The following is a 7,689-nucleotide window of genomic DNA, read 5'->3' as shown; positions in this document are numbered from 1 at the left end:
GATTTATGAGTCATCATAAACACAGCAGTATCAATCTATTTATTATACTTTACTGATCTCTGCGGAGGAATTCTAGTAACATTCTCTTTACATTTTAGGGGGATATCAGTCGGGCTGTGTTTTGTGTCTTAAGGTCACTGATCCCAGAAACGTACGATGGTTTATTGTCAAAGTTATACATTTCATTTCACCTGTATACATGCCCTTCCACAAGTATTTGAAAAGTTAGGTAAATTCCTTTGTTATTGCAGTAGACTACTATCATTTGCATTTGACATGAACAGATGAATATGAGACAATATATTGTCTGATATATTTACAGAGTACAGAGTACAAAGATGCTTGAACGCATAAAATGCGTAACTGCCAATACAACAAATGTGTTAATCGGGAAATTAGTGAAAGGTTATAGACTAGTCAAGACAATCTACAGACTCTAACCCTAATGACCATGCATTTTACCTTCTAAAAAGGATACAGAAATGACAAACCCTCAAAAACAACAACTGAAAAGAGGCTGCAGTGAGAGCCTGGAGAAACATCACAAGATCACAATTGCAAGAACAGGATTTTCAACAAAATATTCCGTCACATCAGTGTATTTTAAGTCTTTCAAGTTTTAAAGGTTTTAATGTTGTCTATCGAATCCAGATGTTACTCTCTTGTCTCATACTGCTTTTCTTATGTCAAACTCAAATGTTTTCATTCTACTGCAACAATAATATCTGTAGTTTCCTCGCACATTCTAAATCTGTAGTTTGCTCGCACATTCTAAAGAGATTTTCTTTAGGGGTGATATTCTCCTGTTCCCACTTAAGTCTTTTTTTACATGCCTAGACTTTTCATCTACACGCATTTGCCATCCAGACTTCTGACACATCCACCGTGCATAACTAAGGAATAAATGCGCAAACACAGAGGAGGCCTCATTTATTGAATACTGAGGCTGGCTATAAATGGTGGCGCGGGGAGTTTTCCTGAGATTTGACTGTCATTGAAATTTACCAAAAAAATGTAGCACACTTTAAATTTGGAAAATGCCTTATGTAGCAGGTGGAGCATGTGCATCTCTCCGGCTAACACACTAACACTTCGAAGGAGGGCATGTTTTTTTGTTTTTGTTTTTTTTTAGTAGGAAATAAATCAAATCAAAGTAATTTAACCAGAATAATTTGCTTATGACTAATGCATGTTTGGCAGTCCATCAAAAAAAAGAAAGTGTGCCTGCTGTTCTATAGATCAGCAGTGCTCAACCGTACTTGCAGCACAGACTGGATGGGTCACTTTATCTCAAAGACATACTCTGACGACTCTCATAGAAGTAAATAGAAAATGACTGAATAACTATCTAACTCACCATTGCACTATTACTATGACTGTAGTAATAATAGCAGGATCCCGGCACAAAAAAAATAAAATAAATAATAATCTGAAGGCTTATCTTTTAATGCCGGCTGCAGCGCAGCATATTTGTAGAATCAGATGTAGATGTGTGGAAAAAAAGGCTGCTGGCATCAATATTTTTCACCAATAAATATCACGACTATATGTGGTAATAGCCTCTTTCATAAATTAAAAATGTTTTAGCTCACTTATTTTGCATACATTTGATATCTTTCAAGGAAGCTTTTTACAATGTGTGGTGGCGTATATTGTAAAACCTCAAGTTCAATATGATGCTACTGGGGTGCTGGACTTACTACAGCCTCTGGAGCGCTTGAGAGGAAATGCCCGTAAGTCGACATGAGGAAGCAGGGACAACCAGATTTGACAGGTAAAGCCTGACATTTTAGGGTTTCTTCACCCAAAATGTGGATCTCGCACAAAGCAAGGGTTGCGCCGTCACACATAATATGCATTATAAATTTATTTAAATCTTCCTGATGGGAGCGCAAGCAATATTTTGGTATCCCGGGTCCCCGAGGTGCCATGGCTAATCAATCTCGGTAGTCAATCAATCTTCGTAGTGCTGCTTGTATTTATTAGGATGATATTGTGGTTGAGTTTAGCTTTGTTAAGGTCCCCAAGAATAATGAGGGGTGAGTCTGGGTGCTTTTTTTCCCATTTTGTTTACTTGTTCAGCGAGCGTTAGCAGTGCGGCATTCGTGTTAGCTAGAGGAGGAATGTAAACACCGGCGAGAATGAAAGATGTGAACTCACGCGGCGAGAAGAATGGCTTACAGTTCAAAAACAGCGACTACATGTCCAGGCTGCAGTGTGTGCTGAGCTCCGTGATGTCGGTACAACATTTTTCGTTGCTATAGAAGCATATCTCGCCGCCTTTTGTTTTCCCCAATAACGCTGTGATGCGGTCTGTCTGGTGTAGATGGAAGCCCGGAAGCATTATGGCACCGTCGTGGACGTGTTCACAAAGCCATGTCTCAGTCAAGCGCAGGGCAGCGGAATGTCCGAAGTCTTTACTGGTCTTTCTGGGGAGATAAAGCTCGTCCATTTTGTTGGGTAGGGAGCCTAGATTTGTGAGGTGAATCGATGGGAGCAGCATTCTGAATCCTCTCTTATGTAACTTGACCTGCACTCCTGCTCGCTTCCCCCTGCGTCGTCTTCGCCTCCACACGCCGTGGACCGCAGCCGCCCCTCCGGTGAGTAACTCAGAGAAAAAAAACTGACCAGATTTGCAAAAAATTGGTGAGAGAAAGTCCGGGGTAGACTCCTTAATGTTTAGTAAGTTTGTGTGCAGAGTGTGCATTAGTCCTTGCACAAAATGGGAAAAAAAACCCTGCAATATTGCAATATGACTTGTGATAAATAAACGTGTCTAGCTGCAAGGTATAATTGGTTACCACGTCTTAATTAACTTTCTCTTTTATCTTAGTTCAGGTTCTCTTGGCAATAAGTTTAGTGTGCATGATGTAAATATCTCTTGATGATGAGATACGGGCAATTTAGAGTCTTCAATCAACCGACCATGCATGTTTTTGGGATGTGGGAGGAAACCAGATTATCCGAAGAAAACCCACGCAGGCACAGGGAGAACATGCAAACTCCACACAGGCGAGGTCGCATTTGAACCCGGGTCCTCAGAATTGTGAGGCAGATGTGCTAACCAGTGGTCCACTGTGCCGCCGTCACAGATAATATTCAGTATATATTTATTTTAATCTTTCTGATGGGAGCGCAAGCAATATTTTGGTATCCCTGAGGTGCCGTGGCTAATCAATCTCGGTAGTCAGGGAGACGTCCGAGATTGTCACAGATCTACACTAAATATTCAGTTTAGTTTTTTGTTGGTTTGATCTTTATGTTAATATATCCTTCCATTTTTAGTAGCACTTGTCCTCATTATGCAAAAAGATGCAGAGTCCTCTAGCAATTAGAGCAATTTGAAATGACTAATAGAACAATAGTCCGGTGCAATGACCATTGTGCAAATGGTGCAGAGACTTCAAGAAATGTATGCAGTTTAAAGTGACTAGTAGTGCGATAATCTGGGACAATGTCGATTGTGTAAATGTTGCAGTTGCTACTCGGGTACATGAGTTGCCAGTATTGGTCAACAACAGATATGCAAATAATGCTACAGTGAGTGCACGAGTAATGTATAAAACCAAGCAAGACCTCAACAGTAGCCTTATTTATATAGGCCTACCATGTTGCTGAAATGCTCTGTATTTCTCTCCACTGCTCTTTGTTGCCTTTAAATCTATGAATATGTGATGCATAGAAGATGTCTAGCTTCAGCTAATTTGCAATCTTAGTCCCTGCATGGTCAGGCTTTTGAATATAATCAATTAAAAAACGTGTGTGTGTGTTTGTGTGTTTAAAACCCCTCTGAAAAATCCCAGCCCCACCCAGTGAAACTGGTGTAGAACCTGCACCGGAAAAACTGCAACCCTCTATCAGGTTTTAGGTCCCACGCGCAGTATACTGTACTGTATAACATTGCTTTCTAGCCTCGTGTACATATCACTAATGCTAAGAACCCAGAAACATTTTGGGGGTGAAAGCGTATGTGCGCCGGCACGATGGACGACTGGTTAGCACATCTGCCTCACAGTTCTGGGGACCGGGGTTCAAATCCTGACCCCGCCTGTGTGGAGTTTGCATTTTCTCCCCGTGCCTGGGTGGGTTTTCTCCAGGTAGTCCGGTTTCCTCCCACATCCCAAAAACATGCATGGTAGGTTGATTGAAGACTCTAAATTGCCCGTCAGTGTGAATGTGAGTGCGAATGGTTGTTTGTTTATATGTGGCCTGCAATTGGCTGGCGACCAGTTCAGGGTGTACCCCGCCTCCCACCCAAAGATAGCTGTGATAGGCTCCAGCAGCCCGCGACCCTTGTGAGGATAAGCGGAAAATAAAATGGATGGATGGATGGATGAAAGCTTATGTGCATTTTTGTATTATTATTTAGTATTTGCAATGTTTAGACAGTTCACCGATGATTCAAATTTTGAATCACAGCATACCCGCCGTGCTGTCAACTTGTTCTTCTGGACTCCAGAGACCTCTTACCCCTTCCTCTTCCCCTCATTAATCCCTCAACAGAGAGCTCTTTCTTTTCAAGAGATCACCAGTCACCATTTCTATTTGTGCCATCTTTCTTCCCGTAACTCTTTTTCCAGCCGCTCTGCTCCAATGTCTGGGCCTTTTCCGGCAGTCGACACATGGCCTAATCACTCCATTGTTACTGCATCCACATCTCTCTATCAGCTCCTTTCCAACACTACAGTCTAGTTACTGTGTGTGACAAAGTGCAGTGACTCGGGATACTCCCACTGACAGCTGGCCCAGGCTGGAGTGACAGAGGTCGGATGAAAGAAGGGAGAGAGAGGAAAAGACATTATCCACCTGGTATTAGTTGGCGACCATTGCAGGGTGTATGCCACCTCTCACCCAGTCAGCTAGAATAGGCACACTTGCTATCCTAGTGAGAAGAAAAGATATAGAGGATGGAGGGATGGATGGATGGATGGATGGATTTATACCCAGTATGCTGGAATAGCAAAAGACATGCAATGTGACACAAAAGGACTCACAGTCACAATCATCTTCAATTTGGTTTTGTTCAGCTAAATATGCAAAGGATTAATATATACTGTAAATGTTTTATATATTAATACTGTACATTTGTTTACTTGTTTATCCATCCATCCATTTTCTGAGCTGCTTCTCCTCACTAGGGTCGCGGGCGTGCTGGAGCCTATCCCAGCTATCATCGGGTAGGAGGTGAGGTACACCCCGAACTGGTTGCCAGCCAATCGCAGGGCACATAGAAACAAACAATTTGCGCTCACATTCACACCTAGGGGCAATTTAGAGTTGTCAATTAACCTACCATGCATGTTTTTGGGATGTGGGAGGAAACCGGAGTGCCCAGAGAAAACCCACGCAGGCACTGGGAGAACATGCAAACTCCACACAGGCGGGGCATTGAACCCAGGTCCTCAGAACTGTGAGGCAGACGCTCTAACCAGTCGTCCACCATTCCACCTGTTTACTTGTTTAGTTTCAGATATATATTATATTGGCATGCACTAACAACCTAATGCAGCATTTGCTTGAAATTCTCCTCGGTAAGATTATATTTGGTGAATTCCTAATACTGTGTTGCTCGTGGCTGACCAGTATCCATTTAGCAACCCACCATTCCATTCAAATGAAAATGTTGACAGTGCATATTGTTATGTGTTTTATGTGTTTATTTTGTCAACATTTAACATAACCTCAAAATACATTCCAATGTTTGGCTCTGCTTTTGACAAATCTCAATCTTTTTTTTATGTCTTAATATGTTAATTAGGTGTTTGAGTTTAACTAACTTTAAGTGTTCAGTAGGAAGAAGATGAACACAGTCTATCATTAAATTAATAAAAAAATATATTTTTTTTTTAACACTTAAACACACTATTAATATTGATGATGATGATGATGATGGTCGTATTGTGTATGTTCGTGCGTGTGGAAATGAACAAATGTGAGATGTTTCACTTTGTGACCTAAGGGTTTTGTGGTGAGCAGACCGTGACAGCGGCCTCAGCGGATGCATTTATACAGTCCCTTACGTCCTACCCCCTCAAGACTTGAAGCAAACATGGGCTTCCCTTACCATAACACCACCATAACATGCACACACACACACAATAAAATTCACTTCTTGTCCAACTACTGTAGAATAAGAGGGGGTACAACACTTGTACAGCGCCCTTACTCTGATCTGCAGTGTCTGTATCTGTTGTTTTGTGGTAGTTGTTGTGTATGTTGTGTAGTGAGAGAATGTTCCTTTTGGATCGGTAGCTATACTTCCATAAGTAGCATATAAATAAATAAAAGAGTGATGTACACAGCCTGTCTGCGCTGTCACCGTGGGGGTTTACTCATGCTGTGTGCATTGAAGCTCAAATTTTTGGAAATTACACAACTTTGGACATTGTTTAATATGTAATAAATATGAAAAATATGAATATTTACATTTAATATTCTTTATGTTATTATTAATGTGCACTCATTATATAAACGTGAATGTAGCAGACTAAGCAAATGTAGCAAGGACCTTTTGCTGTTTTGGTATCTAACATCTAGTTACTTAATTTCTTTAAAACATGTCTTTAGCTTCAAAGTTTTATAATAATGTGTAACAGAAATATAAAATCATTCTTATCCATGTCAACAGATGTTTAAAACGTACAGTATATAGTATAGTATATATTACTTGCTGTGTTCAAACATGCAATATTTTAATCTTTTAATCTTCTTCTTGGCGTATATATACATTATATTATACGAGTGCATGATGAGTCCATTTGGATGGAGCATTCTTGATAACATTTTTCATGTATATTTCTACGATTAGGATTTTTCGGGGTGGCACGGTTCAATCCCCGGTCCCGCCTGTGTGGAGTTTGCATGTTCTCCCCGTGCCTGCGTGGGTTTTCTCCGGGCACTCCGGTTTCCTCCCACATCCCAAAAAACATGCATTAATTGGTGACTCTAAATTGCCCGTAGGTGTGACTGTGAGTGTGAATGGTTGTTTGTTTGTATGTGCCCTGCGATTGGCTGGCTACCAGTTCAGGGTGTACCCCGCCTCCTGCCCGATGACAGCTGGGATAGGCTCCAGCACGCCCGCGACCCTAGTGAGGAGAAGCGGCTCAGAAAATGGATGGATGGATTCTTCGGCTCTTTAACAGATTCAGCTCTTAATGTATTTCCCTCTGTATACACTTGGTGAGTCTATCTTCTATTTTCAGCAAAAGATAGTTTGATGCTTACAATGTCCCGATGGTCAACAGCAAATATCCAAAATCAAATTCCAGCCCTCTGAATGAAATGTTTTTCTTGCACCTTGGCTTTGTGTGTGTGTATTAGTGGGTGATGTTGCTGTTCTTTTTGGCAAAGCTGATGTGAGAGTTGTTGGCTGCTCAACTGAAACAGAGAAAAGGAGCACGTGAGTCAATAAAAGACACACAACATTGAACACTAACTGAAAAAACAAGCACAAATAGGGATTGAGTCTTACCTTCAAATTGCATCTTAAGTCCTTCTGGTGCCACCTCCCTATATATTTCTTTAAATAATTTACTATTCATTTAATTGACATCCCAAAATACAGCAATTTGCGTATTCCAAGTAGTTGTTCTTATCTAGAAGGACAAGTGCATCTGGGATTCATTTCTATTAGGCTGTTTAAATGAGTAAGGATAGACTTCATTGATCTATTTGTTGTGAAATGACTTA

This window comes from Phyllopteryx taeniolatus, chromosome 8 (genome assembly GCF_024500385.1).
Source record: "Phyllopteryx taeniolatus isolate TA_2022b chromosome 8, UOR_Ptae_1.2, whole genome shotgun sequence".
Taxonomy (NCBI): domain Eukaryota; kingdom Metazoa; phylum Chordata; class Actinopteri; order Syngnathiformes; family Syngnathidae; genus Phyllopteryx; species Phyllopteryx taeniolatus.
Note: the sequence above shows the minus strand (reverse complement) of the source record.